We start from the raw sequence: 15,204 nt of genomic DNA, 5'->3' as shown, positions 1-15,204 counted from the left end.
ATTGTGTGTGAATTTATTCGAGAAAATTATCATTTGTCTCATTTTCTAAGTGTATTTGGATAATAATTATATGTATGTGACGATAAATTCTAATGCGATCCACAGAGATAAATAAATAATTAATTTCATAAATAGGTTACAATTGTACTTACCGGTTGCTCCATCGATGCACGACGTCATCTCAAAGTCCTTGGTTCTCCCTCTTTCCTTCGTGTCCTTTGTCCTCCCTCTCTCTCTCTCTCTCTTCTGTTATGGCACTTGCACACAAAAACACTCCCGAAAACATAGTCAATTACGATTACGCGCGTTAATAGAATTTGATGTATATTTTGCACGGCACTCCCGATATTACACACGCGATTATGTTTGCATTTTATTATGTTGCAATAAGAACAATACATTCTCACGAAATTACGATCCGATCAGTACTAGAAAATTGCACGATAGATTTTAAAATAATTTAAGAATAATTTTAAATAATTAATACACGTGTTTTAGGGCAATTATTATATTATATTTAAAGCGTAAGTATGTGTGTGAATAAATATGTAAATTAAAAAATCAAAGATATATGTAAATATCTGTATAATATAATAATAATCGAAAATAATCGAAAATATTCCCGCAATAGAGATTCTCATCAAATAAATCACGTAATGTACATATTGTAACAAATTATTAATGTACAACTGCCAATTGTGTACTACGCAATCGATAAATATTATAATTTGTAATTAAATATGATGATAAAAGTTGACAAAAACTTATATTTCACGAATCATCCTTTATTCCGATGATAATTGTGAAGGGCAATTCCAAGTAATTTACTACAAGGAGAAAAGACTGTCACTTCAAAGTATAAATTACTCAAAATTTTGCCTTTTACAATTATTTATGAAGAATAAAATGATCTGCGGAGCAAGGTGTATGTTTTTACTTTTACTAGTGTGTGATTTTACTTGCTAATTAAGTATTGAAATGACGCTCGTGATTCAAAATCAATTTTTACTGTATGTTGTTGTTAATGATTAGATTATACTTTGATACCGTGCAACAGCAAACGATCCAAATAAATAACTATTTAAAAAAAGAACACAATACATTGCCCCTCTCCTCCTCCTGCCTTGCCCATCACTATTTTATACATTACAAAGTAAATTTATGCGATATATATTATATATTTCTGAACTTTATATCTCAATTATTACTAAGCAATGTCACGACTTTCCATTATTGAGATCATTCGAGTCTGCGCCGTCTAAAAATACATAACCAAAATTCGGGTATAAATGGTGAGAAAATACCTGCTGCGATAAATCGAACCGATGTCTCAATATGCTTCGTCAATCGTGAAAGTTAATCAATCGTTTGGATTGAGAATCTCTAATTATTCGTGAGAAACGATCGCGTTTGATGTCCGAGTACTTATCGTGATCGTAATTCAAGAAGTAATGCGAGCAGCGACGCACTTCACTCCGCTACTGTACTAACCATCCGCTTGAGCTTGTCGCCCGAATGACGTCACACATAAACAACGCGCGCAAAATAAATATCGAACAACGATACAACTGGCTCCATCATCGTCGTAAGATATTTTATACATTAGAAAATAAATTTACACGAAACATCCTTTGTTTTCTATTCAACTTTCTATTAATTCTCAATAAATGCTTGACGTATCATAAGCCCTTTTCATGAATGAAATCTTTCGATTCTACGATTTGTGTATTACTGAACTCTCCCTCCCTCTCTCCCTCCCTCTCTCTCTCTCTCTCTCTCTCTCTCTCTCTCTCTCTCTCTCTCTCCCTCCCTCTCTCCCTCCCTCTCTCTCTCTCTCTCTCTCTCTCTCTCTCTCTCTCTCTCTCTCTCTCTCTCTCTCTCTCTCTCCCTCTCCCCCCCTCTCCCTCTCCCCCCTCTCTCCCCCTCTCTCTCCCCCTCCCTCTCTCCCTCCCTCCCTCTCTCTCTCTCTTTCTCCTTCCCCCCCTCTCCCTCTGTCTCAATCTAAAAGAGGAAAGTAAATTACATTTAAATCGACGAAAACGTCAAAGTTCAAGGTGAGATGTATTATTGGATTCCACCAGTATATTTATACGAAAGTAGTTATTAGCCGTGAAAATTACGATAAAATAAAATCACTCGTATCGAGAGAAAGTGAGAAAGAAAAGAAAGAGAAAATACACAAATCGAGAATGAAAAGTCGTGATACATTAATTTAATAATTGTAATGTCAAGTTTAAGAACACAATATATCCCCAGAATATAAATTCACTTCGCAGGGTATAAAATATTTCGTGGCGGACAAGAGAGGGGGCGTTGTATTACGCCGCGCGACGTTGCTGTTTTTTCGCGGCGCATACCACTGTTGTTTACGTTATACGCCGTGACCTTGTCACTCGCGCGGGAAATCTCGGGAAAGTTAGTGCGTCGCGCGCGCGAAAGAAAGAGAGGGAGAGAGGAAGAAAGGGAGATGTGTCGTATTATCTTTCGAAATACGATCAGTACCAGATAAATACTAGAAGGTATCAAACGTGACCGGAACAATTACACGAGCCTCATTGTTAGTCTACTTATCCATTTATCAACTTTCGCGGCGATTCACGAACATCTTAAGGCAAGTATTTTATAAGGCACGCGATTTATATCGAACATTTATTGTATATTTTTAAAGGATACATCGTCTTAAATAGGCATCAACTCGAATCGCGTTTACTTTGAAATGCAATATTATAATTAAAGCATTTATTTAATTTGATTTAACTCGATTTAATTTTCATCGAAATCTAACGCGCAAGAAGCAAAAATATTTTGCATTATCCCGATTTTTATATTTAATTGTAACATATATTTAGTCTTCTCTATTACATTTTAGTGTAATACAGTAATTGTTTTGAAACTAGAGCGGATATTATGTTAGTTATTGACTGCGCCAATTCTAACCTAACCTAATTTAATAAATCATAATATAAATAATAAATAATAAATAACTTTGCGTAACATATTTCTCTCATTGTTTCAGTGGCAACGTATGAAATATACATCGGGATTAATGTCGGAAGTGCCTTGTAAAGCGTCGTGTGATCGTCTTATTCTATTGATTAGTACGTGCGTGATCGTAGTTTATTGTGCTTTCGTGAGTGAAGGAAGAAAGGATGAACAAGAGAGAAGGAGGAGAAGGACGAGGAGAAGACTCGATGTGGCATCGTCAAAGCAACCGTAAGGTGAGTGCAAATTAGATTTTACATCTTATAACACAAGTTATAATTTATTTGTTATCTGTGAAACATTTGTTTATTTTTATCTCCGCAATAATGGTCCATTTTACATTATACATTCTACGATCGTGTATTTTGTGCAGTTATTTGTGGCGTCGATACATTGCAATTATATTTTATTTGAATAAAAAGTCGATTACAAATCGAGCACAATTATCAATATCAATAATGGAATATGAATTAAAATATCTCTACACGAAAATGTTCATTCCCGAGTAATTATTAATTAATTTGTAGTCCCCTTTTGTTTGATACTTAAATTATGCATGCTGGTGTAACCCGTTGTTCTCCGCAAAATTACTGTTAACGGAAACAATTGAAGAAATAAAACACTTACACGGTAGGGAACGGAGCAATGGGCTGGCTATTTAATAATTCCACTCGGTATCACGAATCGCCCGTAATGCGACCATATTGCTTGCATAACAACGTTAATAACACTCGACGTCAATGGAATCTATAATCGAATTACAACACTGCCATCCTACCACATCAGCCCTTGATGCTGTAATTCCGAAATATGTCGAACAGGCGGAAACCGCGAGTTTTGTGCGCGAGCTATCCGCACGCGAAAATCATTTTGATATAGACATGAATATTTGCAATCACATTGGCACTCATAACGATGTCGTATCGAATTCAGGCTGATGTGTCGCGATTATTTGCATTTCAATGCCAACTCACGTTGTTTAAGTCTCTTTCAGAGAGTATACTAAACCTTCATTTATATTAAAAGCGACAATTTTCATATATTTCATACATTTCAATATCTTTTACGAACGTTCAGATAAAAAAAGACAAATATACAATTGAACAATTTTCAGTTTATTTTTTATGGATTATTCCTATATAACTAAAAATTTTTTGAGAATTTTTCATGGTAATTTTAAAACGTGATCATAAATAAAATGAAGAGAGATTAATTTTCATTTTTGAGAGAGAAAATATTCTCATATTTTAATTTATATGCGACAATTATTTTCTATCATTTCTAACTTAATCCTGTAATGAATATAAAAATAAACTCAGCCATTATCAATACCAAGGCATCTGCAGTAAATCTGTAATACTAAATTTGTAAAAATCCGTAAAAGTATCTGTAAGATTATTGAAAATTTAAGATAATTTAAGATAATTTAAAAATGATAATTAAAAACGTAAAAACGTAAAATTTGTAAATGATTATTATACGTATTATAAATAAATTTTATTGCTTCTAATTTGTTTCACAATACTTTGAGTTGTAAAAATTCAACATATTTACATATATATTTTATCTAAAAAATTATTTTACATATAAAGCATATATATTTTATTTTCTTTCAAGCTGCAGAATAATATTGATCATTGTGATGGTTGATACGCTAAAATAATATCCAAAATAAAGATGATTATCTGCAAGGCAAAAAATTTTACAGTAATTAAAAATAATAGCTAATTAACAGAATATAAGAGATTGTCGCGACAACATGATCACTTAGATGCATTTTCTGACTTATTATTCAATACAAAATATCAAATTGTTTGTCATAATGTTATGTCGAGCATGATGCACATAATCAGCGTGGATAGTTTAAAAATTATTAATTGCAAAAATTACACTTGCCAAATTCATATTGAGATAAAGATGGAAAATATTGAAAATATTATGCTTGATCACGTGAAATAAGTATTAATTGGCATTGATTGCGTTCGAGAATAAAAAGAGGTATCTTCCAAGTAGTCATAGAGAATTTCTCATTAATATATTAAATATGAATTTTATATTTATACATATTTTCGTAAATGAAATCAACTACTTAATTTTGTATTTTTATATTTTGTTTTAATTCTAATTAGATTCTAGTAAAGATCAAAATAACTAATATTAGCAATTCAATTAATTAAGGAATAATTAATAGACTTATAATTTTAAATAAAAATAGATATTATCTATATTACATTAGCTTCGTTTTCCCATCGGTCGAAGATCTTGGAAGATACCTGAGCGAATCTTCGCCACTTTATATTCTCCATGTATGATAAGCTCTTCTGTGTCCCGAAATTCTCAAACGCGTCAATTCTTCTTTGGAGGAAAGGGTTAAGTGGCCAACCTAAGACGCAAAAAAAGGAGCCGAGATCAATTCGTTCCCGATACGCCGCGGTAACGATCTCGATTTTTCTATCTCGAGGAAAAAGATTGGACAGGTGAAGAAGGGGAGCAAAAAAAAGCAACGAAGGGGGGGCTATCGTTCAATCACGAACACGTGTGCGTGCGCGTGTGAGTGTGGTAAAGATTTGCGACAAAAACCTGGAAAAAATATTCGCACAAAAGGACTGATATAAGTGATAACGATGCGTTTATTTATAATTATACCATATGAGGATATAATATAACAATAGGACAAATATAAAATAAATATGTCAAAAATATTTCTAAGTTTATATATCATGTATATTTATGTGTATATTTATATTATGTGTATATTTATATTATATTTATATTATGTGTATATTTTATATATATCTAAGCATATCTTAAGATAGATAAATATTTCATCGCGACATGTTGCAAATATCTCGGTTAATTGTTCCCTTCTGATTTAACTTCTTTCTCGTGAAAAGGGAAACTAGGTCAATAGATGAGTTCATTGAAGAGAATGGGGAGCCTTTTATATGGCCAATCGATCGTAACGATACTCAGCTACATTCCTGGCGCATCTTTGTGCACTCTTTGAAATTTTATAGTCCGCGACAAGTTCATGCACGCGGAATACATGCTATTTAACGCGGCGTAAATGATGATACTTTGCTTCAGTCTCGATAGCAATTTCATACGGTAATTTGCTGGTAAAGTAAAAGTTTTCCCCTCTTGTTTTACATAATTTTTTTCAAAGCTCTTCACTTATAATGCGGGGTTTCAAAAATTTATCATTATTTTTTACGCATATATTAATATTATATATATTACTTAATATTTTTTTTATATCGAAATATATAAAATCATTTTTATATATTTCGTATACATTTCATATTCATGTATTCATATATACAATACGCTGTATTACTAAAATAATCTTATGGGAAAGACTGAATAAAAAATGAATCAAATATTTTTTAGGCGAGACTTTGTTCTCAAAAATTTATAATATTGATTTTGGTAATCTTGTGAAAACAGCAATAGCATGAAGCATTACTCTTTTATTTCGTAGCTAATCGATGTCAGACTCAAGTCTGCCTATGATAAACCATCTCATCATTTTTTCATTCGCTTTTTGTTCCTTTATTATGCGCGCGCAAACTCAGACAGCTAGCAAAGCTCGTTCTATAAATAACAGAGAAAGGAGTGTCGCATGAAGACAAAGGGAGCAAATGAACAATATTCTAATCGATCGACCAGAAAAAAAGCTCTCAGCCCTCATGAGAGCCTTTTTCCTATCTCTCGCGTGTAACATCGATCCTCGATAAGGATTTTTTCCGCATCGACTAAAACTAAAAACAGTCTCCTAGCTTGCGACGTTAATGTTCTCGCGAAGGATTTGTGACATATTATCGATTATAAATTAAAAAAACAAAATGTCGGGAAAGTTAAGTGAGCCATTTTCTTTTTATTTTTTTAAGTGAGCTTGTATATTTATTTATTATCGTCCTGACATTTGTGCAATTATTTGGATTTCTTAAATTTTTAAATCGATTGTATTGATAATTCGCGCGCGAAAAACATTCGTGTTCAGTTTTCCTCTGTGTTCCACCCGCATACACATGGATGCGGCCGCTGCCGAATGTTGTTAAGCGGAAGGAACACAACAGGGAACAGTAGGTACGCTCGGCGCGAGTTTAATAACGGCTTGGTATGATAATTGAGGCATAAAAGATCGAGTAATCTGCCGTAGTGCGATTGGCTGAAGAACGAAGGGGGATACGTTCGTCGCGCAGGGCCGCGTGTTTAAAGGATTGCAAGAAAAGCCTATAAAATTTTTCTAATATATAAGAAAATCTAACATCAATAAATCAGTGTTAACTTTATGTAATTTTTGTATATGTGACAAAAAGAGCTTTTAATTGATATACATATCGCATATACTGTATAGTACTCAAGTTTTTACCGCGTCAGCTTGCTAATGAAATTACTTGAGATCAAAATCAATTTTCTTTTGTAGAAAGTTTAACGATACCTTTGATGATACAAATATTAGATACTGTAGAGATTCTTAACTCATTCAAGAATGAAATTTCAAGAGTCTTAATACATGGAAGGAATTTCTCATTCTTTAATTTTATTTGTGTAAAATTTCAAAAAAGATTTTTCGAAATTTTTAAACTTGCCGTCGATTGTAGACAGGATAATTCATTTTCGAGTATACAATCTTTAAGTAGAAAATATTGTTTAAAATTGAATAATTTCTTTAAAATTTTAAGATTTTGTCGCGATAAAATTATATTTTTATAAAGCGGTGTGCAACACACAATTATAGCGGCCTGTTCTTTTTTCAACGAATACACTATATGATACACGCGGCCCTGAACCCTCGCATCTCAGGCCTCGCTCGGCTCTATTACATACGCGTTGTACGTGCAAGTCAATTTACGGCGGAAAGTAGCTACGTGAAATTGTTTCGTCTAAGGTAGTGGTTAATTTAGCTTCAGATTCCACGGCGGTGGCAAAGGAGAACAGCGCTGCATCAGGACCCGCGGGGGCGGGTGAAAGCAGTGGGAGGCCTTCAATTCCTCATATGCGGCATTCCTCTACTACCTATCACGCAAATCGGAATGAAATTTTCCGCGAGCAAACGCGAACGTGGGTGCACGCCGTTTCTCGGTTAGGGTTATTAAATTAGACGGTTATTACGAGCGGTCCCCGGGAAGCAAGAAGCGAGGTTGGTCAATGGAACTGGGAAAAAGCGTTAGGGAAGAATCGGCGGTCATTATACCTTGATGAGATCAATTAACACCGATGGTTCCGCTTTAAATACGATTTTTTTCGTCAACTGTATTAAAAATTATTTTTTTATTATAACGTATTAATTATCATATCGTAATTATAACGTATTAATCATCATATCGTTACATGTTTTTATAACGTATTTATCGATATAAAAGTGTCATTAAATTGAATAGATTTTTTCAGTTCGCTAAAATTTATTTATCTGAAAGTTAATAATTTCATGTGAGATATATACAATATTTAATCATTAGTTTCTCAACGTATTTTATTTTGAATCAAATTTTAGTAGTTACAAATTAAAGACTGCAAACTTGTCAGATATCTGTTGGAAAATAATTAAAATAAACATATTAAAAGAGAAGAAATTTTCGATTTTTTAAAAACAATTTTTTAACACGTGATACTCATCCTTTTATCTTCAAATAGCGTTACATAAGCGTCGCGTTTCTAAAGTATAAAATCTCCAGTGTGTTTGTGTAAAACTCTACACACACGCCGCTAACTAACTTAATCCACTTCCGCGATGCCGCAACGAGTCGCGGATTTAAATGCGACGAACACTTCCGCAGATAGACCCGTCTCGGCCGTGACGGTGATGCGCCCTTTGCATGTCGGCATCCGCGTTAAAGCTTCGGGCGGACCAAATGACCAGTCATAAAATTTATAATGAGCCAGGCCCACGGCTGATCGGTCCGTCCTTTAGTGCGCACTTCTCCTCTTGTCTCCTCGTCGTTTCTTCGTCTTTTCTCGTGCTCTTGTCGGGATCCCTTGGAGCTCTCCGAGTCTCGGTCCTTTTTCCTCCCGACTGTCCCTTCCCTCCCCCGCTTGCTCTGGTCCCTTGGCCGATTCGGCCGATGGCAATCCATCCATCCCTCTCGTCCGCGCGTTTCTTCGATACAAACTGTACCTGGGTACAGTCGAGATAATGAAAAGGCTCTCTCTCCGCATTCGGAGGAACTTGTGGAATCCGTGCTGGCGCATTGTGCTAGCCGCCATTATCTCGCCCGCGGAAACTTGGAAATAACAACGGCGGCGACGATTGGATCCCGCGTTTTTCGTGTCTCGCGTTCTCGAGATCTCGCTTGCGAGACACTATGTAAATAATGAGTACCCCTCTCAGAACGGACGGGAGGTCCGGAGCGATTTTCGAGACGCCTTAGTACTTGGACAAACTCGGTCGTTCGCGAAAGGTTGCGTATTTCAATCAAACGGAAGGATCGAGGGATTGGGAGAGAGAGGTTTCTTTAATTGCGTTTCTCGTACTCACGCAATGAATTAAACATTGGCATCGAACGATGTATTGCATTGATAAAAAGATTTAAAGTAATGTAAATGGAATACACTTATATTGCATTAGAATGGAGAACATTTTGAGCATTCATTACAAATACATTTCTACAATTGTAACGAGAACAATTATATGAACATTTTCAGAATCAATTTTTATATTTTCAATCTGCTACAAATATTCTTCACGTACGAAAATTCAAATAATCTTGAAATGGCAATCATTTATATGAACTACATCATTGAGTAATAAAAATGACATATTTGAAATTGTGGTTACTGATATATAATAATTTATTAATATTAATTAATTAATTTCCCATCAACATTCTATAAAAATCTATCTCACTCCGACGCGTTTTGCACAACGTATGTTGGAACAAGAAAACAGACGATAAGAACTGCGAGAAATCATGACATGTTTTCTGTTTGCGACGCGCACTGTACGCACTGTACATCGAAAGAAGTAAAAAAAAAAAGGACCGACAGCCAAGTGGAAGAAGGGAAAGAAGAAGCGGAAGAGAGAAAAGAAAAGTGAGACAGAGGCCAGTCGTCCCATGGCGTGCGATCTATAGAACGGCCGATTTTTTTCCATCCTTTTTCATTCCTGCCTCCCGTGCCCCCGGTGGGCCCCTCCGTCTCTCTTTCGCCTTCTGTCTCCGTCGAAAGTCGCCGCATGCGTGCTCTTCATCTTCTCTCCTGCCTCTCGTCCTTTTTCTCCGCACCGATCGTCCGACCAACGTTCCGTCTCGCTCGAGTCTTTCCCCTTCGCCTTTTTCCCTTGGCCCCCTGCCTCACGTGCGTGTACCCGGCCATTCTTTTGTCGAATCTCTTCCGTTCCTCCTTTCGTTGCCGTTCTTCGTGGCGCGGGGGTGGCGCGGCGCGACGCGACGCTCACGCAGATGGAAAAAAAATAAGAGGAGCGCAGAGCGCGCCGGAATTACGGCGAGCGTAAAGTCGTGCGGCTAATGAAGTCGCAATTCAGCGTTTTACCATTTGCCGATTCCGCCGTAAGTCTCGCTGAATTGGGAAAGGGCCTGTGGGGAAAGAATGCGTACATAGGACCCAAAGAAGAACGCAGAGCGGAATTTATACCCGGTGCGTCAAGATAGAACGCGTGAGTAGAACGCTATATCACGGTTTCCACGATTAATCGATGTAATTGGGAAAAATTTTTATATTACAAAATAATAATTTTTTTAAATGTTTTAAATAAAAAATTTTGTTTTTGAAAAAGGAAAAATTGTACAAATATCCTTATAAAATTTTCTATGAAAAGGAAAAGTGCTCATAAATTTTTTGTGACGACCTATAAGACAGTTGTCTCATTTATTCAATTATATGGTTATAAATATGTATATTTTTATTATATATCTGTACTAATAATAAGCCACATCCAAGTCCAATTTTATACTTTTGTATAAAATTGGACTTGGATGTGGCTTATTGTTAGTATAGATATGTCAGATTAAGTGCATTTTTAGCATCGCGTGTTAAAATTGTAATTAATAAAGATAGTTCTCTTTTGGAAAGTTATAAAAGTTTTAAATTTTATATACACACAGTAAGATATAAAAATGTATTTAAAAATCCTAAAAAAAATATCGGGCTGCTACCTCGCTGGAATATGATAGATGGAAAATATACGAATGAAAATACCCTCGACGTAAATAAATACGGAGGTCAATAGATTCTGTTTGCGTTCCACCTGCAGGGTTGCATTTCGACACAGCCGGTATTTTATGCATTTCGACAAGGTACTGAAATTTTCATTACGGTTCGCTCCTGGCGCGCGGCAAGAAACAAGGAAATGAGGATTCCATCGATTTAACAGCTTCCTTCGGAATGCCGGCGCGTCCTCACGTCGTATTACAAAACCACTTGGCACGCGTTAGTCGGATGCAAATGTTGCATATTTGCAGACTAACACCATATCAGGCTTGGCGCGCAAAAAGCGGAAGCCTCTTAACGATACTTTCGCTTATACGTTAAAAGCTATAAGCGTAACGAGTAACTTTGGTGCGAGCTCGGCTTCAAGTCATCGCATACGTCCGCTGGAGCTTAGGATTTTTAATATCGTCGAATTTATACCGCGATATTTTTATAAGAAGATTTTAATCACGTAAATAAATTATGAAAATGTTCAAAAAGGAATATGACTAACGCATAAGCGTACTTAAGCGATCAAAATTTATCTTGTATAAAATTTGCCAAGAATTTCTTGCTGATACTAGCGAGGCGTAAATTTTGTGTGCTAGTTTATTATTTAAATATATATCATATGGAAAGATTCTCATATTCTTCCAATTTTATTACAAAAACAATTTAAAAGTCTAGTGTTTATTTTATATATTTTTGACCATATATAAGTACACTTAAAATTTTACTATTCTATTCTATCTATTTCGGTTTATTATTTTTTATTAAAAAATTATTTTTGAACTTTTATGTTAATAACAATGTAACAATGTTTATATGAATAGCGGTGTTATCCACTTTGCTAGCCATAATGCCAAAGATTTGCGATAATGGCAAGAATGTGTCAAGATTTCGGTTACATTGTTATACGATTTTTTATACATGTTCACCTCGTGGACGAAGGTTATTCATGGACAGCTCCGGTCGAGAACCAGCGAGCGATTATGCTGGAACGTGTAATCGTCACTGGTAGCGCGCGCTTTACGCCGCTCGTAAGAAAGTTTGCATTGCCGCGTGAAACTTGGAGCTGATTAGCGAACTTGGTCATCGACGCAGCTCGTCGTGCAATGTCGTAGCTGTAGCAGTAGCAGCAGCAGCAGCAGCTACGATGCAAGAAAGGCGTTAAGTGAATTTTGCGAGTCAGCTTTACGACGAGGATTTTATTAAGAAGCCTTTGCACGTAATTGCATCGTTTCGTTCACTGTAACTCACGAGAAATAATAATTCTCATTCTCTTACTTGATAATAAAAACGTTAGACGTCGACCGATTACGATCTATCTTGAACTACGGGATATTTTAGCGAGAGTTTCGTGGAAAAAAATTCGCATTACCATTTTACTCTCTGCGCGATTAGATCTAATTTATACGTCAAACGTAATTACAATCTGCTATCAGATGTACAGAATAGTTAAATTATTTAAATAGTTATAAATTATTTTTTAAATGTAATTATTTTTTTCTCGAATAAAAGAATATAGTATAAATGTTACATACTTTAACCATAGATTTATTTATGTCAAATATAGAAAATAAATAATATTAAAAAAATATATGACTAGAAATATTAAGAATTAATTATTTTTTTCGATCAATTTTCATTCTTTCTTTAATTTATGCTTTTCGGATCGTTATTTTAAGTAGTCACAATTTTATATTACTTATCATGTGCTAGTACACACATCAGTGCACGCATTATGTGTAGAAGCGGTCGCGAAAACGTGCGTTTATTGTCCTGTCGGGCGTTGTTAGCAACTACGCGCAACAAGACATCAGTTTATTGCTGCCGAGGGACATTTTCTCCCCATACCGCCGTCCTGTCATGTTCGCGTGTATCTACATAAGGGTGAGGGGGTCGCAAAATTATCTCCACGATGGCGAAGGTACTCTGATGAATGACAGATAGCTCATGACATAATAAAATTAAATAAAATTAATTATGTGACTTTACTCATTTCTGTATCGTTAACTATATTTTTTAAATATAGAAAACAGAAAAAATATTGTGTCTTTTTGCCTATACACATTATTTCTTACAATTTCAGAGTTTTATTTAGAGAAAATTTAGAGAAATAAAATTAACACTATACTAGGACTGTATGTAATATTTTTCTCACTTTTGAAAGCAAATTCAGTTTCTATTATTTTTTCGAGGTAAAGCTTCCGTTTTATTTGTATGTACAAGTATAGAAATGCATATAAAATTAATAACTTCACATGCAATCCGATTAACTTTTCAATCTTAAATGCCTTTATCTGATTAAAAATTATTTACGTGGCAATATAACGTGACATATATTTTTTAAAATGCATTTTGTTATACTATTACATTCTTAATAAAACGGAAAAATAATTCTTCACGAAAATTGCTGTTCTTAATATGTAAAGTGACAAAATTGACATCATGAAAGTTCCACGCGAGGAATATTAAAAATTGAATCATACCTATGTGCATATAAACAGTGGAAAATAAAAATGATATTGCAGAGAATTGGGTGTCGTGATTTCCGCAGAAGCGTCGAGATAAAACTTGGGGAAAATACATCGAGAGCATTTGGAGTTCCGCTGTTTTAGACATTCTCGACATTTGCCAGGATCTGGATATCAATTCAACTATTTCAGAAACAGGCTAGGAAGGAACGCGATTTCTTTTCGTTTAAGGATCAACTTTTCCTCGTGCAACAAACGAGAATGAGAGAACTAAAGAGAGAGTTAAATGAAGCACGGATATTACAACGCGATTCTGTGATTTTGTTCGAAAAAATAAATAGATGCCTCGCCATTTTCTCAAGTGTTATTAATAGAATTGTTTCTCAAGAATCTCTCTTCTTAGAAATGCATTTGCAACTTTTCACATTTTTCAATATTATATAATTATATGATTACGTAAGATTAAGACGTGAGATGATAAATATATTTTTTACTAAATATCTATATGTTTCTAATATATTTTTTCTCCATTAAAATATGCATAATAATTAAAAATAAAAAATCATGCAGTTAATTTCATGTATAATGTATATAATATGGTACAAGAAATTGTATAATTCTTTGTTTATCTAAAATGGAAATTATAATTTTATATATACGTATATAATCATCAAATAAAAAGTAATTGCCAGCCGAGAGGATCGTTCGTTTAAATGTCAAATCTTTATTGATTTAGAATAACGTCGATTATTTACTTATAATTTTTCTTCAATAAAGTCATATATTATTTCATGAAGGCGTACGAATCCTAACGAAAGTGCGTTTGCCCAGAAAATCGTTGATGCAATGCTCGACAGCCGGCTTCGATTATAATGACAATCGACATAATAAATCACGAGGGTTCGTCAGGGGTGTTGAGAAATGAGAAAGAAAAAGAGAGAGAATGCACGCAATGCAATACGAAGGGGCTGCGAGGGAAAGAAGGAGAGTGCAGGCGACACGAGGAGCAATATGCGGGTCTCGATCCGCGTTAACAAATGTCTCTATCCCGTGTTTCTATAACACGGTAACCCCCGATGAGCCGTAAAAATCGTGAATTGGGGTAGGTTCTCTGGCGTGGCACACATGGCGTTAATTCGTCGCTTTGTACACGTACACACGTTTGCTCGCGTAGATAGATGAACATAGCACGTGGAAAGCCCACGCCGCGATTATCGCGTCACCGCTTTGAGAAATGGGAAAATTATGCTCCCGTTTCTGAGAGGTAACGTCGCCGCTCGATCCCCGATTGGCCCGGCGGTTTATTAGAGCGCTCGTAATTACGCGAGCTGCGGGGTTAATAATAAGAAGCCGTGCGAGTGTGCGAGTATGCACGCATTTCGCTTCGTCGAAGCGATTTTACGATTTAAGACCGTACGTGAGTCGGGCGAGTGTTTTACGTCCGCGTTAAAAGTTAGCCCTCGCGTTTGGAAGCTCGGCTGATGTCGCGTGTTGGCGGAATTTGACGTGTTTCATTAATTAGGCGATGGGAGAGTGGAAAACTTTGATTTGGGACTTAATTTTCGCTTCTTTAAGAACTTATACGCGATACACT

General features: G+C 35.3%; 2 long non-coding RNA genes across 2 annotated transcripts in view; one reads left to right on the top strand and one right to left on the bottom strand.

Moving 5' to 3' along the window:
• LOC145969325 (uncharacterized) overlaps positions 1-233 on the bottom strand; it is a 253,025-nt gene extending 252,792 nt beyond the window's left edge. Inside the window, exon 1 of the long non-coding RNA XR_014438041.1 lies at positions 153-233. This is a non-coding gene — a long non-coding RNA (uncharacterized LOC145969325). The remainder of the gene's footprint in view (positions 1-152) is intronic.
• Positions 234-2,415: 2,182 nt separating this feature from the next.
• The window catches only part of LOC145969282 (uncharacterized), an 85,854-nt gene continuing 73,065 nt past the window's right edge, over positions 2,416-15,204 (top strand). Inside the window, exons 1-2 of the long non-coding RNA XR_014438002.1 lie at positions 2,416-2,611; positions 3,017-3,218. This is a non-coding gene — a long non-coding RNA (uncharacterized LOC145969282). The remainder of the gene's footprint in view (positions 2,612-3,016; positions 3,219-15,204) is intronic.

The sequence above is a fragment of the Camponotus vicinus genome, unplaced genomic scaffold (genome assembly GCF_025532165.1).
Source record: "Camponotus vicinus isolate PSW18456_S1 unplaced genomic scaffold, iyCamVici1.0 SCAF_3, whole genome shotgun sequence".
NCBI classification, from domain to species: domain Eukaryota; kingdom Metazoa; phylum Arthropoda; class Insecta; order Hymenoptera; family Formicidae; genus Camponotus; species Camponotus vicinus.
Note: the sequence above shows the minus strand (reverse complement) of the source record. Positions and strands in the feature narration are given on the sequence as shown.